Here is a 19,360-nt window from a genome sequence, read left to right as displayed (position 1 = left end):
GCAGATTTCGTGAAAAACATTACGTAGCTATAATTTCGGAGTTTTACTTATCTAACTATTGCCTACGTTGGTTTCAATTGCTTGTACCTGAATTTTTATATTTGCTTAATCTTTAGTGTCATTTCACACTGCACACTGTTATTTTGACCTAATTTAGACAGGCTGCGCTTAGTGTATCGTGTTTGTTAAAAAGTGTTTTTCTTATTAAGAATCTCTATATATTCTTGTTTGTTGTTGTAATAAGAACAATGAAAATAATGAAAAACCGTTAGATTACCAAAAGGATTTGGTTTTTTTTGGATCGTTTTACAAAAAATTAAGATTAGGTGCTTAAGGGCTGATTTAGTTTTGAAATATTGGAGTATTTTCCGTACTAGAACAACGAAGAAAGTGCCGGATGTGAATAGTTTATTCAAAAGCTGCCTGAGCTTTGGATCTACGCCCGCGCCACACATCTCCGAGCGTATCTAGATAACTACAAACAATCCTACAAATACGCGGCTTTAGCGTGGTCCATGCGTGGAACGCAGCCAAGTAATAAAACTTTATGTTTACTCAACCAGTCGGCGGCAAGTTAGTTTATGCAGTTGTGTGAACACAAGTCTATATACCTAAATAAAATGTTCTAAGACCGGTTGCAGCACGCAATAATGTCGCAATCACCAATAAATTAAGAACAAATAGAACTCCTTCACACGTTTACAGTCTTAACGAGTGAAAGACTAAAAAGAATTTTATGTAAAAAGTTTTTATATTGATTAGGTGCAATCGAACGTAGGCGTGTCGTGGACTGTTATTATAAAAGTTAATGACGTTATTGTTCAATAGGGAGCGTTGGGCAAGGTGTCATCTGTACCACATTGTCTGTCGACCAAGTGTTTTAAGACCGTTCGCCTTTGTTATGAAAACTTTCGCAAGTACCGTAATTATTGTTTCAAAGATTGCTTTCGGTTGGCTACTTTCCGTATTTCTTGTTTTATCAAAGATTATTGAAAATATTTCAAACGTTATAAAAGGTTTGTGTTTATAGAATTCAAATTTTTAGTATAATTAAACGTTTTATGGAAATCGAAGTCCCGAATATACGAGTTTCTGTGTATTACTTTAATAATTACAGACAATGTCATTCGTAATAACGTAGTTTTGAAACGAGTAAGTGTTCAACAAATAAGTAAGAAAATAATGAATGTGGATTCTAAAATAACCTTTAATGCTCTACCTATAATAGACTATCAGATAACAAAAGTAATATCATTATCATGATATTTACTTTTGTTATCTGATCGTCTTATAAACTTAAGAAAAAACTTTTATTAATTTGATTTTGAGTTTTAATGATATTAGTACAAATCTTATACTTCCTTAATTAACTGATAAAAATAAACAGATTTTTCTTAAACATTAGTAATATTGTATACTGTATTGTTTTTGAAGACGTTAATGCTGTTAGCCCTAAGGCTTTTACAGCTTCATCGGTACTGAGTTCACGGAGCGCAAGGGTCCGTGAACTAGATTATTATATACAACTATATGTTACTACTATACGATTAACATTTTTACTTGATACCCGTTTTTCACGTCATAAAGTTAATAAAAATTAAAAAAACACTTATGAAACTACACGAAAACGTCGAATTATAATGCGGTAGATATAATAAATTAAAAATCTATTTATACATTCTCCAAGGCTAGTTGACTGTAAAAGAAAAATACATATCCATTGTTCATTCAACAAGAATTAACTGTTCTCCAAAATTATGATACACTGGCAACGTCAAAGTATAATATTTATAAAAAAAGAAACATCAACGTCCGAGTCCAATTTGCTAGTATCCATTAAAATTACAAGCGTGCGTGTACATGAATCACAAGTCACAAGGTTGTATTTAATTACTCTCTTCGTAGCGTAATCTCATTTAACGATTTCAGAGAGTACCGCCCGACTTAGATCATTATTAATCAACGTGAACACTTGACGATGCATTACTATTATTTTATTATTCACTTTGTACCTATTTTGCCCTCTCTGTCGAAACACTAAATATTAAAGTATTTTCCACGACCTCTACGAGATTTCAATACGAAAAATAAAGAGAATATGTAGAATATATTAAACTACGGAACTTTAATTACATATTTTTGATAAAGTAGAAATAACTCCTCCTAATGACGAATTTAACCTATAGCTTTATACTATTTTTTTCTTGTTATTAAGCAAGCAGTAGGTTTGAAATTATATATAGAATTATAGAAAGATCTGTCTGTTTAACAACCGACTGAATTAAGGAAAACTTTCACAAAAAATTGAGAAGTGTCAGATTTAAACATTGTCAAATTACAAAACAGGTTTTGAGATAGCCTTTCTGATACTTGTCAACAAAGTTCCTTTTTGAAGTGGTAATGAATTTAAAGTTGCTGTAGTGTGAAGTTTTAGATAAACTAGACGTGCTTGAGGTGTTGTTTAGCTAACTGATTAGGTGACGCTTGTGTAGGTGGTCCGAGTCTAGTTTATTTAACAGTCTAATATTACAAATTTTTGTGTACCTGTATATTTATGTTTTAAAATAAATATTTTTTTATTTATGAATTTTAAGAAGCCTTCGCACAAAAATGTTCACTCTGACGAAAAAGAAAGGTAAAGGGGCGTCGATTACGCTAAGAGCGGCAATAGATGACACAGTGGGACGTGGGGCGATCCAATGAAAAATCACCGATCACCGTTCAGTGCCGATTATATATCGAAAATTATATATTTAAGAAACTTTTGTATATCTGAATCTGAAATAACAAAACATTTATTTGTATTTTATTTTAGATATTTATTATTTTTTAAAATTATGTTGTTATTAGCAAAGAAATTTGTTCCTACGGACTAGATTTTGTTACATAACATTTCCAGAAAGGCCGTCAGAAAGTGTAACGTGGTGCGACTACGAGAAGAGGAAAGGTTTAGCGTATTTTAACAGCTTCTAATCTTAGTTTTATAACACAGTTAACTGTCGGATCCATATTATTATTTCTATTCACGTCCGTTGTCCGTAGGTGTAATTGTGCCGCATAATGACGTAATCTATACAATACAAGTAACTTATAATTTTAAATCAATTGGTTGCGGCGTAATCTTTAACCAGTCAGTGCTTGCGGATCTATGCGTTCCAAATAAATCGTAACGGTTACTCAATCTCTTTTGTAAATACAACTTCGTCGCTGATTTGTCGTTGCGTCTATTGTACTGCTAAGCTCCATGTTCAATTTATAACTGCTCCTTACAAGTTTCTCTTATAGTTAGAATTAGATAAATCCTAAAGCGAGTGTCATACACCTTACATTGACCTTAGTTTTGGACCTTAAATAACTGTATATGTTTAAATATTTCAAATTAATTGTATATGTGCATAATGTGCGCACAAGCACACACGCACAAATATCTATAATGTGCGCTAACTTCATGGAGTATGTATTGTGCATGATTTTGATTAAATTTGTTAATTTTCAAATGATCATAATTTTTAACTTCGATTTTAGTTCTTTAGCCGTATTAAATTCATAATTTTGTTTACCCTCCTAGCATAACCTAGCTCCCTTATGTAATTATTTTTAAAATTTGACTTAATATTTTGGTTATATCTTGTTTTGTTTACCCAATAAAAGAGGTTAATCATTATTATTTTTGGAAAAGGTATGTTTTAAAATAACTTACCGTTTATTTATGTGATAAAATTTTACACGTTCCGACATATTATTTTGACGTGTTATTTTTTTAATACGATAAAGTCACGCTTTTATATGATGATACGTACAAGGCCCTGCTCATTACAACGATTCTCTTAGTGTTGACTATCTTCTTTTTCATCATAATTATTACACTAATTAAAATCAATTTCATTAAATTGTGTGCGCATAATTTTGATTAATACTGTGTACTCCTTTGAATATGTTGTCCATCAGAATCTATATAGATTATAGTAAGATTCTGATGCTCTTACTACGTACGCTTACATAGGTGTTGTTATATATCTACTCATATGTAATCATTAATATAATGTGTAATTTGATAAATATAATTTGTAACCTGAAGAGGAACTTTAAAATCAGTTGACAATGTGTAATAGTTTAATTTTTTTTAATTGCGTTGTTCTACTTTAATTTTTAAAACAAGTTTAAGATTTACGTTAAGCATCGAAACTCTTATACCTATGAGATTATGGCGAGCAATAAAGATAAGACTCCATCGAAATGTGTCGCTCTCACACATATTCATGACAAGGGGTTCGAAGTGTTTCTTATCTGGTGATTTTGTTAACACGAGGTGAAAGCTATACGAGATTATTTACGGTTATTTTCTTTTATGGTAATAATTATTTTGTTATGTTCACGATAATTATTTTGATTTATTGTTTTTACATAGACGAACAAATATTAGTTTATAACCCTGCGGATTGGCAGATTGGATAACAAACAGGTGGTTGCTGGGGACTGGGGGATTTGGAATGAAGACTGTGGACTGGCTAGGCCAACGTAGGATGCTCACAGATATAATGAACAGACGACCCTACTAATATCTGAAGACGTTGGATGCTAATTAGAAATCTCTAGGGGAAAGCCATATATGGTAGGAGGCATCGTATGGCTAAAATCATTATAACAACAATGTGATCCTATGAGTTTAGTTAGTTATTTGACACGAATGAAAATAACTTGTAGAAGATTTGTTTAAACAAATATCATTTTCTAAGTTAAGCGAGTCTTTAGACCAAATAGTCTACAATTATAGATATTTTTTTGAAAAATGTTCTTTTAATTATAAATATTTATCCGTGAAACATTTAATGTATAAATTTTACCCATCCGGATTTAGTATTAGAACAAATTAAAAATAACAACTAAATCTAGCTGTAAATAACATGGCGTCTAATTTTAATTAATTTTACCGACAAAAACAGTAAGCAACTTACATTACATAACGTACAACTTAATCCCTTTAGACTTATGAGAAACGTTAGATGTAGCAATCAATGCGTGGAATGTGAACTGATCTGATGCAACAGTACACCTGTAAAGCCGCGCAGTCTTATAACGACAATTAGTTTCGTATGACATTTCCTGTACTTCGTAGGAATTTTTGTGATAACTGCTTCAAACAATTATAAGATAAAACGAAAAATTGCGTAGATAGACAAATGAAAGCCGAACTCAATTTCGCAACTGTAAAAAATGGATATACTTGACACTGATAATTATTTCGAAATATCTTCATCAGAATTGTAACTATATTTTTTGTAACATTTTTATAACAATAAATTTAATAGGAAGGTATACTCAATTCAAATATAATTAATACAGATTATAGAAGTAAAAATATACATGGTCATTACTTTTTCTTTAGTCACATACGAAAGTGATGATTTCAGTTCGCTGATGCACACCTAAATTGAAATTAAGAATTATCATAACTTGTATATGCTAAGGTAAAAATTATTAATATATAATAATTTAATTATTATAAACAAATATAACTCACATTTAAAAGTAAGGTCAATGTTAAAAAAAATCAATTAAATAAGAAGTTTATTTTATGTCACCGCTTATCACACACGTCACATTTGTCATGAAGAAAATAGAAAGTATGTAAAACAGTAACCTTTCTTTAAAATTCATTTGAAAATATATTTTAATCCAAATAAATATCTTAAGGCAATGCAAACCAATACGGATCCAATTTTACGTTGCATTAAATTTTTCAGACTTAATCTGAGAAGTAAATCTTACGGGATTTATCAACATAGATTTAGTGCTCAGATTAACTGCATTTCTTCAGAACTGTATATATTTTACTTGAAGTACACTCGGATCTGTAGTTGACATAATTGATAGCGGTATCGAGTCCAACGGAAACGAATCCCCGTTGAGACAAATATTTGTGTCAGGAACCGCGAGCACCGGCGAAGTAAATAAGGAAAATGTACTTTGTAATAATTTTTATTCAACAACGAGGTATATAAGAAATTAATGATTTTAAATAAGCATATAGTTATTATGTTCGATGAAAATTTTTGTTCAATTATTTAGTCTAACGTTACAAATAATAAAAAATAATATAAAATCGCCAGATTTGTTGCTAAAGACAAAACTTGAGACGTTTTTATCAATTGGGCTAACTTTTTTTATCTTGTAAAGGCACAACAAATGTTTTAAGTAGGAAAAAAATTTAAAGTTGTAAAAACTAAATTTTCAAATTTTCTCATAGAAAACTCGGACGTGTTAGGAAATATAAACAGAAACCATTACAATAACAATAAAATCACATTATCGCTAAAGTTTTACAACATACGAAATAAAGTCCTTTTTTTAGGAACTGTTGTTTTTTCTTATATTACGGGGCCACTTTTGGCGTTGCGTATATACCTCTACCATTGCGGCATAACAATAAGACAAGCCATGCAAACTGCACGCCGTCATCGTCACCATTCGATAACCAACCGGTCTCGTCGGAAACGAGGCCGGATCGTAAATCACAAGGGGCGCCAACCCCCGATCATACGAGATAGATGAGTAGCTAGTTTCAAGTCGCTTTTTCTTCCAGCGCTAACGTTCTCTGAAGTACTACTAATCATATTAGCCAGGCAATAGCAATCAAGAAAGCCGAGGTTTGATTCTCTCGGTCGCCTTGTATCGAAATACCAAGCGGGTATTTTTGACGCAAACCGTGGCCTCGAAGTTGAGGTCCTTGGGCCTAGTCACTTTTTGGAGCGTCCACAGATGAGATCTAGGAGCTCAGCGGCTTCTCAATCCTCTAAAATAGTAATAAATAGCGGCCCAAGTCGAGACTCTCCCCGGGTTTTAGTTTTGGGGCTCTTTGTGCCTTTAAAAAAACATTGTGATGCGAACTATGTAATTTCCTGCATTATATAGTAATAATTTAATTATAAAGCTCCTTTATTTTTCTTTGACTACTTAAACTCAATCATTATTCACTATTCATTTTTTTATAAATCAATGTTTTTTACTATATACAGTACAGTAATTTTGTTCTAGCTCATTGATGGTCACTGTAAGGCGTAGCCCTCCCCAAAGATATATGGAGGGATATACCATAATCACCACACTTGGCAGGCAGGTTGGTAATCACAATGTGGTAAACTTGTTTGTAAGCAGCGGCAAACCTCAGTAAAACTTCAGTGCTCTACTGCTGGGCTATCATTGCTCATATAGGGTACAGTAATTGTTTTTACATACAATTTATCAGTAAAACATTAAATCAATAAAGTGAGCACTATGACATGCATTTTGTTTATAATTTTCTTAAGGGCGATTGCGACAGGCCTTATAATTTTTGACAATACGAAGTCGATTCAGGCGGCTAGCTTGTAAACAAAAGCTGTTTTCCACGCAGGCAACGTAATATCCAAATAAAAAAAAAAGAATACTTTCTTCCTAATGCTATTTCGGCCGTTCCGTGCCGTACTTTATGTTGATAATACAACTTAGAATGTAAGGCTGGCCTTACTGTAAATATAAGATGAGCGATACGCGCTTACGACCGGCCAACGTAAACAAAGCAACGGCAAGAACAACGCAATAGTGCTATGTGCATTATATATTCGTGCTTCAGCGGTTATAGTTTTCTTAGAAATGAATAGTCCAAGCGTTTAATATTTGTTTACACTCGGGTTTCGATTACAAATGAGACCGGTGATATAAGAGTAGTCATTTTATTTTTAAAACACGCTTACTTGTAGTTGATACATTAACTTTCAGCAAATTTTATAAAATCACTGATGATTCATTGTTGATCGAAACGCTCATTCCTACTTGTTTTCGTAGTGAGAATAGTGCATTTATTGTTCATTAGAAATCTGGACGAAAATTACTTTGTCAAATACGTTTTGTATTTTACATTCATCATTAATATCATTTCAGCCGAAGGACATCCACTACTGGATTTCAAAAAAGAATGTCTGAAAGCAGCCCGCATCTAGTTCTGACAACTTTAACAATCATTTGTCCGCTTTGTAGGTGGACGTCCTATGTTACGCTATGAGGTCTACCCACTGTCATGTTTACGTTACTAATGAATATAAAATTTTTGAAAAAGTGGGGTGATTTTTTGTAGATTCTACCGTCCGTTTGCATCAATAAATCTTGGCAAATATGAATTCAATTTGTATCAGTGAGTTAGGTATTATAAGAAACGTTTTGAATGCTTACGAGACGAGTCTAGGCTGGCAGACAATGATTCACCGCAAACTTAACTAGTGACTGTAACTGTATAAGAGGCGCTAATAAAAACAACGAACTCTGAAATTCAAGGTCTGTTTATTTGAACAAGATCTAATTTTTTCTCATAGAGCATTAACAGATAATCTTAAGAGTTCAATTATTCCTTTCTTTGAGAAAGAGTCAAGGTAAATACCTTAGGTTAGACAGATAAGGAAAAGTAGTTTTCAATTACTTAATTAAAACTAAGTTAATACAAATACCTAACCAAACACAAGAAAATTTGTTCACTGCAAAGGTGTCAAAACATAGGTAACCAAATTCTCAAAGTATATCAACTAGCTTCGCAAGTCGCGGTTTAATTTCGATAGGAGACTATTTATTTGAATTATCTTATATTGTCACATAAACGTTTTTTAACCAGTAAAAAAATAGCCTAGAATCAGACACAAAAGATTTATTACATCCGAAAATACACACAAAGTCTACAAGGTGGATTATGTCCTGTATTTTTCAGAGGAGGAGTTTTTTCTGGCTGGACTTACTCTGTTGCTTTATTGGCATTTACAAATTCAGACAGACCTCGGAAGGCGCTTAGTCAAAACCACTTTTCAGTATTTTAGCTCTACGGTTCCTTCGGGAACCTTTAAAACCTTAGTTTAAAGAGGAGAACTCTTAGTTACTAATTAATTGTCAATAGTGACATAACAAGTCAAAAATAATAAAGGCCCATCAACAAAAAATATAATAAATAAATTTTAAATAACTTAATAATTATTTTAACAAAGCAGATATAAAATCCTTTGTATATAGTTGGCAAATTAAATTTAAACTTTCACAAAAGCCGGCTATAGGCACAAGTAAAACTTTATGTTTAAATTCGTTTGTAGATCTGTGTTTGAAATATTATTAATTAAAAAAATAATAAATTTTGTTAATTCTATTTAAAAGTTGATTTGGATATTAAAAGAAATTAATACTAAAATGGTTATTATAAAAAAACTATCATATTTAGTTTCTGATATTATATTATAGATACTTAAATTAAAATGGATCGCATAATATATTGTTAAATCTAAAATGCGATGATGGCTCGTAAATATCGACTATTTCGATACTAATTTTGTTAAAACACGAGATTATATAGAAAAAATGAATGGAAAAGGTAAGAATGAATGTTGTAAAAACGACAAATTTCTGTTCCCATACAAATAAAACAGTAAAATTTAAATAATTAACCCTTAGCTATGAAACGTTTGACGAACATTAAATACAAAATCTGTGCGTTAGCAAGTAATCAAACAAAAAGTTTCGTGTACCGTTAATATATTGCAATAAAAATAATATCACATTATTGCTAAAGTCTGACAGTACACGAAATAAAAATCTTATTTACGAAAGTAGTAGTTTTTCATTACTAAGATTAAAAATTATTTATAAAATTATCATTCTAAAAATCGTCTTGTTCGTATATTTATTTCTACTACACTGCGTCATGCCGATAATTTATGACAATTAAAGTCTATCAACTCAGCTGGTTACTAATAATAATGAATGTTTTAAGTTCTCTATAATATAGCGTGTAGTATCGAGTTTCGCGGACTTCCTCTGCGCGCATCTGAGTTGCATCTACATATAAAAATTAACCGCATGGGAGGAAGGCAGCTGCGGTGCAGTGTCGTAAATCAGCGCCTGCGCATCGCTCTTGGCCAATGAGAGTGCGCCCGATGCACGCTGCTTCATTTGCACCTGCTCCAAGGGAAGCACTAATAAAACAAACTTGTATCGTTGGATATGCAATTTAAATCTTTTGTGAAAGACGTCAAACTTAGAGTGGACTATGTTGCATTAATTTAAATCGTAAGTATTATAATGCGATTCAGTTAGTTTTAAAAAGTTACAACAATATTTATTTAAGTATTTAAGTTTTTAAATCTGAAAATGTTAATATTATTTAACTTCAAACGATATAATTTATAAGTTTATAGCTGTTTCTTTTCCGTTTTGCGTGGCCGTTACTGCCTTTTGTAAGTATTAACTTTACAAAATCTATTTTTAGTAATTTTTGAAACGCCCTTGAAAATTTTGGCCTAGTATTAGGAAGAGAGCTATTTATAATATATAAAGTATGCATGTTTTTTTTAAACACCTTCTCATCCCTCTGTCGGTGGAATTTCGTAAAATTGTTCGTTAAATCTTTCTTGGCTGATCTCTACCGGTAAAATGAATTTTCTTCCCAAATTTCACGTTTCTGAGTCTTTTAATTCCAGAGATATTGGGATGTGTTTATTCTTTGTTCTTTATTCTTTTTAAATGTTATTTCATAAATATAGTATTATCTTTGAAAACATCTGGCAGTTGCAAGAAAAAGTTATATAATATTATATTTCTCGAACTTGATAATGATACTCGCAGGAAGGAGGGTGCATGGTATTATGTGCACGGTCCCCAACGCCACTACCCTAAGCTCACGCGAACGATTAAAATTCAAAGCCTGTAGAAATGTAATTACTTCAGCGTCTGGTCAGAGTTCTGTCGACTTTTTATTGCAGTAATTACACTTAACGCCTCTTTTACATTTCCACTGAGCATTGAGTTCACAGATGTCTCTGGCAATCTACAAGAAGACAATTTAAAGCTCCATAGTGACTTGCAACGCACAACACAAATTGCTTAGACTATCGAATAATTAACCTTTTGTGATTCCGTTTGATTATAGTTTTCTAGTTTATACGATAAAAACTAGAGCTTCAAATTCCGTGCTTGCCGATCCGGAATGCAGAAACTTAATAAGTAAACGTACAAATTTGTGTAATGAATTCCCTTGCGTTTCTAATCCATAGTAATATTTAAATAAGGAATCTAATGTAAGTAAATATGTTCAACATTAAGAAAGAGGTAAAACTTCGAAGTCCGAGTTTGAACTCGTATGTTCGTCTTCGGAAAACTACGAAAAATATTCTCGTCCCATATACCTCAATGCCAAATATGACTACAACAGATATGTGTTACCGGTGATGCCATGCGGCTTTGAAATGTGATTTCTCATTCTGGACCTCATTAGCGAGTTCACAGACGCCTAACGAGCCATGGATGAGGTTATTATTTAAAATTTTCTGTGATGTTGAATTAAGAGTGAGATGATACGTAGATCAACAAAAATAACTGACATAGCAGTGGGCAAGTCACTAAACACGCAGAACTGATGACTGCTGGGGTCTCGATGTTTTGCAGTGGAGACCACGAATCGGCAAATGTAGCGCATGACTTGATCTTAGGCCCAATTTAAAGTCATTGAATAACGCTGGACATAGGTCGCCTCCTAATCCCAATACATTTGAAAATTAAAAAAGAGTATTTTTATTCAGAATATACGGGGTGTACTTTATTCAGTTACCTTGATTTTGAATATCATATTAGGATATGATAATTCCCCTAGTGCATTCAATAAAATAATTTACAATAATCACTGTCGATTAAGTTCGTGGTTAACACATACCGATTGAATTTTATTTCAAGAGGTTGTTTATTGGAAATGGTTTTAATATTATTAAGAAGACGGTAATGAAAATGAAAGGCCTTATGCCTTTGAGTAGGATATAAGCTGATTGATAGAAAAACAAGAACTCCGCTTAAACGCTATGAAATATAGATGGGTTAATTTGACGCTGTACCCAGGTGTTCTAACCAGACAATAAGCAGTAAAAAGAAATGGTCTTTACGAAGTAAATTTTCGAATGGATCTTAGATCGTAATAAGATCCTTTACACAGAGCTTTAAGTTCAATAACCTTTTTCCGTAACGAATTTTCGATTTAGACGCTAGAAACTACCTTTCTAGCTCATCGTTTCAGTCCATAAGTGCCCACTGCAAGGCGTAGTTCTCCCCCAAAAACATTTATGGGGCGATGTACCTTAATCGCCACGCTTGGCAGGCAGAGTTGGGATCGCAGTTTGGTATTAGAATACGCAGAGGAAACTGTTGCCCATCCTTGGGAAATTAGAATAATTGATTAGAAAGCAATGACAATCCGTTATAATTAATGTACAAAGTATGGATTATGTATGATTGTATCGCGGGGATCGAACCCACGAGACCAACGATCGCAGGTATCAATACTCGCCTAGGTATAAATCATATTTCAATAACACCTATAAATATTTTACATCCGATATATTAAAGAGTATCATTCGGATATTGTAAGCCGCGTATAAAGCCATATGGAATACACTTTATAAAATGCTGCACTCAACTTTATCACGTTATAACAAAGAACGTTCTTGTTGAAAACACTAACACACATACATGTTTTTATTGGTTCAATAACATTGAAAGCTCTGAAAATGACGTCCATTCTGAATGAAAGTTCACCACTAACATCAAAGTTAAATTAAATTCTTAGAGAGCCTGTATATTTTTAGTGATAGTTCTTATTATATATTTTCATTACATCATATTATAACTTAGTTTCAATTTTGTTTTTAATTACATATTGTATTCACTTCCAGAAAGTCATACAACTGGCTTTTTTTCTTTATAATACAGTGTTTATAGTTTGTGTTCCCTACTAGTTTAGTAAATCAAATAAAAAAAATCTAAAAAGCATTATCTTTAATCATACGTTTACACACACGAGCCTACATATGTTTCACACTACTATTATAGTATATTGAACTGAATATAGTATGTGTTTTTCGATAAAGTTGGACCTTAATACGATTGTAGAAGCTTTTCACGCAGAAATGGAGCAATCACTTTTCTATAAACTTCCTGAAAATGTCGGTGCAGATTTGAGGAGGGTGTAGCGTTCATTCCTGAGTGACGCTATCGTAGTTAACGACCCGGGGTAATTGGGCATGCGGGCTTCAACTGCCACTGCTATCAAGATCACCAAAATTGGAATCCTAATACTTTCCTTTTTTACACCGCACAAGCAGAAAGAAACTTTATTGAATATTTTTGACAAAAGAAAAAAATATTTCTTAAAGAAGAAAAACATAGTTTAATGTTAAATTATGTTTAACTGTTTACACTCATTGCCCAGTATATAACGTAAGTAGGCGATATACATTTACATAAGCGCAACAATTTCTCTCAGGCTAATTCCACATACACAGAAGAGAAATTAAAAATTAACAATTGAACAACACAATTCATAACAATAATAAATTAAATAGAAAAAAGAGTAAACAAACAATAAAAAAGAATAGCATCGAAAATTTATTTAATCTTTATCTAATTTCTTTAATAATATTATAAATTATAACATACAACTTACAAATATATGTTTTAACAGAAATCAATAATTAATTCTTACTAAGGTATTACAAGTAAAAATTAATTGATATTTTTTGTTCAAACCTACGTCTCTTTTATAACACTTTTTTATCTTTAATTAGAATTAATATTCAGAGTTAGGCTCGCTGGCATTACGGGGCGTTTATATATTTTTACGTTATAACATTAATGGATTAAGCCTCGAATGATAAATTCACAAGCGGTAAAAGGGAATGTGGTTGGAGATATTTTCTCTCCTGTATGTTAGATAGCAGGCAGAGTACGTGAATAATATTTCACTGTACTCACCATCCATACTTTCATTACGCTGAAAGATTATACATTAAAAAATTAATTTTCTCTCTATTCGATATTGTAATACGAACACAACAGAATATTTTGAACCAATTCAGCTTTTTTTCTTTTACTTCAAAAAATGGTCAAAATTAGTAAGTTATTAAGAAATTTTATTAATAACCCGCAAAAAATATCTTCATAACTTAATGCAAATGCCGTTTTAGCTTTTTTTCAATTAGTTATCTTATTTCATTATACCTAATGATTTCTTTGTTTTGTACATAAATGATTACCTAGCGCAAAAGTTATAAGCTACAGCGAATACACGGTTAGGCTTAAGAAAAACAATCATGTCCGAAAATAATATTGCTGAAGATAAATCGTTATGAGATTGAACGCAGACATGTTTATAATAAAAGTAAAGTCCGTTTACATTAAGAATTCTTATATTATCACTGTCCGCGTACGCGGCCTATCCACGTATCTAATCAAATCGTTGCTAAATAAAAGTTCACAGGAACCAGTTTAAGACATGCTTTCTAAAGCAACGACTGTAAAGGTCAATTCAAGATTCAAGCATTCATAAAGTCAATGGACTTCTGTTATCAACATGCCTGCATTCAATTTCATAACCGTTTCCTTTTATTTTCAACAACTAACATAAACGATGACTTTTTGAAAATATTTAAAAAAAAACTACTTATAATGTTTAAATAGTTAACGATTCAAAAATGCGTGCAGCTTGAAGATATTTTGAATTTGAAAGACAAACAATCTCGAAGCACGAATCATGCGAACGGACAATTGAGCGGAATGGTAACACGATATTTCGCCCGAAGCTTTTGAGATGGGACACGGAAAGTTGTTCGATGGTGCGGTGGCGTGACCAGAGACACGGGGACGGTGACGGCGTACCAGCGGTGTCTGGTACCGGGCGAGTCGCCGTCACGCGATCTTACACTGACACGGCTCACCGCTACAACTCCTCCTATACCAATTGTTTCAGTTTTTTACAACTCATATGATATTGTGATTAATATTTTGATACCACAAACGCAACCTTTTGTTACTTATAAAGTGACTGGTTAAAAGATTTAAAGGGGTGAAATTATAGCTCGTATAAAACCTTGAAGCTTTTACACCTATTGCCGATCACTGAAGTGACCACTCCGAAATATTTTACTTCAATTTATTTTTCTATAGAAATGTAACAGATCAATAACTGCCAAAAGTACAAAGTCTGCAGGCATAGATATTAAACAATTAATAATTTAAATATGCAGTTTTAAAAACATTTTTACGTACTATACTATTATTATGTTATTTCTTATTTCCGAAGTCGTCCATTTTTCGAGCTATAACTTCACGCTTTTAAAGTTTTTACATTTATCACCTTATATATTAAACTGAAATAAAAATTGGTAATGGAATGAAGAAAGCTATGCTGGATATGCGGAGGAGGTCCGTAGGTAAATGAAAGTAACTGACAAAGGCCCGCAGATTGTCAAATTGAAGTGGTAGCGGGAACGCCACAAAATAGCCGCATAGATGGCGACTGTGGCCTCATGGTTTTGGAACGGAAACGTTCGTCCACAATATAGACAAAAGAACTTAACCAAGTCTCAAGACGGTGAATGCAGGCCGCTTCAAACCGATCCCCTGCGGAATCTATGTAGAAGGCCTAGGTCCAACAGAAAACATCCTACAGCGGAAATCATAATAGGGGACAAACAAAAGTTAACACAAAACTCTACGTTTATAAAATATGAACAATAGTTGTATGAATGAATTTAATAATATTAATCATTCCCCTGTCACTTTATGTTTGGCGTCGATATTATCCAATGTAATTTATGTTTTTTGGTCGTTGACAAATATTAATTGACCGCACGCACACCTTTTAGCAGTTACATCGTGTTTCAGGCTGAAAGCTTCTACACATAAACCTCTTGCAGTGGCTAAGCTTGAGAGTGGAGCCTCGGTTCAGTTACTACTCAGAGGCAATACATTATTTATTTCCTAAACGCTTAAATAGATACTCAATGAGTGAGATGAAAATCCGGCCTACGGCGTACCTCGGCTTAATTTGTTGCTATTATCGGAATGTGTCGATGTAATGTCTAAATAAATATTTACCGAACGTAAGCAGTATTAATACTGACATATTTGCTGATACTGTACATCGTTTCCATTGCAATTCTCAAAATTATTTGCCTGATTGAATTATGTCCTAATCCACAGTATCTCACTGAAACTAATTTATATATATTATCGCGATATCCTTCTGCCACATATTTGTATTGACAATTTTTACCTAATTTTACTAGTGTTACTACTACCACTAGTGGTACTGTTGCTGATGACTTGGATGATATAGAGTTGCTCTTCCTTATTGTCTACTACTTGCCCGTGTGGGAAACGACCGACTGATCAGCGGTTAGCGGTTGACGACTGAAACTTGCGGTCGATGGTTGCGTGTTCGATTCCCGGAATACAATATTATATAATTCACACTTTGTGCATTAATTATATAGGATTGCCACTACTCACATGCCGGCCCATCGTTTGGCTTACAGTATACCGCTCATAAATATCTTTGGGAAAGGCCTATGCCTTGCATTGGGCGTCTAATAGTTGAAACGAAGAACCGGTTTTTTATTAGTTTATACTGTTTGTTTTTTTTGTTTACTTATTATTAACTGTGCAAGTTGTCCTCAATTAATACGTAAAATTCAATTGTAAAAATTATAAAGGGATCTAATTTTATAAAATAAAATAGATGATTCCAAAATAAAATACTTTATTGTTAGTAAAATCGTTAATGTTGGTCTTTCTTTTTTTAGAAAACTGGATATTATTTTAACCAGTTTTCATAAGATAAAAAAAATATTAATGGAATTATTGTTGTCTTTTATTAAAGCAATTATTTAAAGCTAAAGCACTTAAATTATGACTTAACTACAGGTTATAGAGCAAGTATCTAATACATAAGAGATATTACTGAAGCTAACTAAATCACAGGCGTTTGCATTATGCAAAGCCTGTTAAGAGAATGACAGAAGCTAAGAGGTTTAATCAAGAACATGTATGCATGTTACTTGCAAAACAATCTCGAGCGATGGAAAGGTTTTTCTAACCATGACAATAATCGCATACTATTTGCATAACATCAATTTATCGTTTGCCGTCTCCTATTTATTACTCATTAGAAAAGTTCATTACAATATTTCAAATGTTTGTTTATTATATAAGCGATACAAACGACGCCGACCCTTAAAGTTTCTTGTAATTACTAAATAGCGACGGAAGGTCTTATCTCATATTTAATAACACGAGCTGTGATAGTTAAGCAATAAAGGACTGAGACTTGCGATTGTAGGTCGCGAGTGCGATTCCTGAGATAATTTTTTTAATAATTAACACTGCGTTAATAATATAGAATTACCACTATTCACACACAAATTTTCACAAAATGGGGAGCAGCGTCTACTACGTACCATAATACCACAAGGCGATCGCCATCCCGCCTTCCTAGCTTGGTAATTATGGTATATTCCTCCATATATATCTTTAGAGAAGGCCTTGCAGTGGGCATCTATGGGGTGGAACGAGGACGACGATAACATTTTATAATACTTCAGAATAAGCAATGCCACAAGTGATAAAAATACAAACAAAATATATACCGCATGGGCTGTAAATCACGTTCCCGCACCACTGCATGCGAGGCTATCTTTTTTTAATACCTATGCATTGCATAAGAAATACACTGTCAGGGGAATAACTGGTCTTATCTATAATAGTTTAGTGTTGTATTCTATGCAATTTAAATTATTCACTTTGGGAAAAATAATAAAAACATCGCAATGTACCTGGCTGGAAAGAAGTTATTCAAAATTACGAACAAAAACTGAATCGTCGTAATACACATATTTATGTGGACGCCAATTTTAATCGAAAACCATGTCTGTGTGGAATATCCCACGTCAGTAAGAAGCAATGTTCAATTAGCGCTCTTGGCACGTATCTCTCTATGATTAATGTTAATTACACCTCTGTTTCCAGTACGTAAAAACCGGTATCATTTTTGGTATGTATGAGATACCAGGTAGCTATAATTTTTATAAATTAATGAAATTTATTTCCCTGACGAAGTTTATCCAGTATTAAGTTTTTATCAAATGTTTACGTTGTTTATGTTACTAAATACAACTCCTTTTAATCACTTTTATCATTAGTAAGTAAACACGATATAAATGATAAATCCTTAAAGTTTAGATAAAAATATCAGAGTAATAATTGAGTTAAAAAGAACTTGAACATAGCATACGCCCACGATTACGCTCTGTTACGAGTCATCACAAATTATTAGCTAGAACTAATTGTGAATTAGAAGTTATTGGATGAATAAGCGAGAATATTTTATTTTTACTTAACGTGTTATATCCTGTTCTTAATGTTCGACATTTATCAGTGATATTTTTTTAAAATCAAGTTATAAAAATTAACCTTAATTATAATTTATAATTTTTATACTTCACTTTCTGTTTAAATATTTATTGTACTATAAGTAGATTACCACAGTGTCTCTTCATTATGGCAAAATGAACTGCATTATATCTCGACTATATTTATTTAAGACGTTATTAAATTTTATATGTTAATAAATTTTATCCCAAAAAGTAACTTGCACCCCTGGTATAGGAAAATCTTTTTTAAATAAGTAGTGAAATTTTTTATAATTTAATTGGTATAATATAGTACCCACTTCATTTTATTTATATTTATAGCGTATATTTTATGCTGTGGATATAATGTAGTTTTAATAAAGAAATTATAATAGATTAAAAAATAGAACATGCTAAAAAATTATCTTTAGATCGCGATCCACTAGAAGGCAAGACAAAACTTCCCATAATGAAAAAACTTTCTGTTTGCAATTACGAGAAGCTATAGAAGTCTTATATTTCACTTCCTAACATGTCTGAGTGATACTTGCTACTTCTTTTATAAACAACTTCTGGTTAGACCTCTTAAATTAGTTTTCCGCAGCCTGGTCACATATTTTGACACACAATTTTATAACATTTCCACTTACCAATAACGGAATTTGATTTCTATGGAAATAAAAACAATAAATTTAACATTTTATCGGCAAGAGCTTAATCATGTTTCGAAACGGAAAAGAGTTATAGGTGTCGAATGGAAGATTTAGTGACTTATGTAACGACCATTAGTTCTATACTTATTTTAAATTAATTATAATTTAAAATAAGTTTGAAAAAAAAGGATACGATTACTATTTAAAAAAACACCAAGCCTTTGCGCATCTGACAATTTACTTTGCAATCTTTTATCTCTTTTGCAATCTATGTCATTTATCAATTTGAAGAAAATACTTATACAGAATGATTGATTATAGGTGTAAAAGTTTTAAAGGAGTGAAAGAATAGCTCTTTTACTATTACTTAAAGTTTGGTATACCTATTCAATAATTAATGGTCACTGAAATAAAAAATAACATAATGAAAAAATAATAATAAAAAGTGATTTCAAAATTGGAATTATA

The 19,360-nt window shown here is 32.2% G+C and overlaps 1 protein-coding gene across 1 annotated transcript in view; it reads left to right on the top strand.

Annotated features, from left to right (window-relative positions):
- LOC137926799 (semaphorin-1A-like) overlaps window positions 1–19,360 on the top strand; it is a 117,468-nt gene that overhangs the window by 15,013 nt on the left and 83,095 nt on the right. The window lies entirely within an intron of this gene.

This window comes from Battus philenor, unplaced genomic scaffold (genome assembly GCF_028537555.1).
Source record: "Battus philenor isolate CCGP_79_NKW_IND1 unplaced genomic scaffold, ilBatPhil1.0.hap1 SCAF_3, whole genome shotgun sequence".
In the NCBI taxonomy this organism is placed as follows: domain Eukaryota; kingdom Metazoa; phylum Arthropoda; class Insecta; order Lepidoptera; family Papilionidae; genus Battus; species Battus philenor.
The sequence above is the reverse complement of the archived record's forward strand: the minus strand, read 5'-3'. Positions and strand labels throughout refer to the sequence as shown.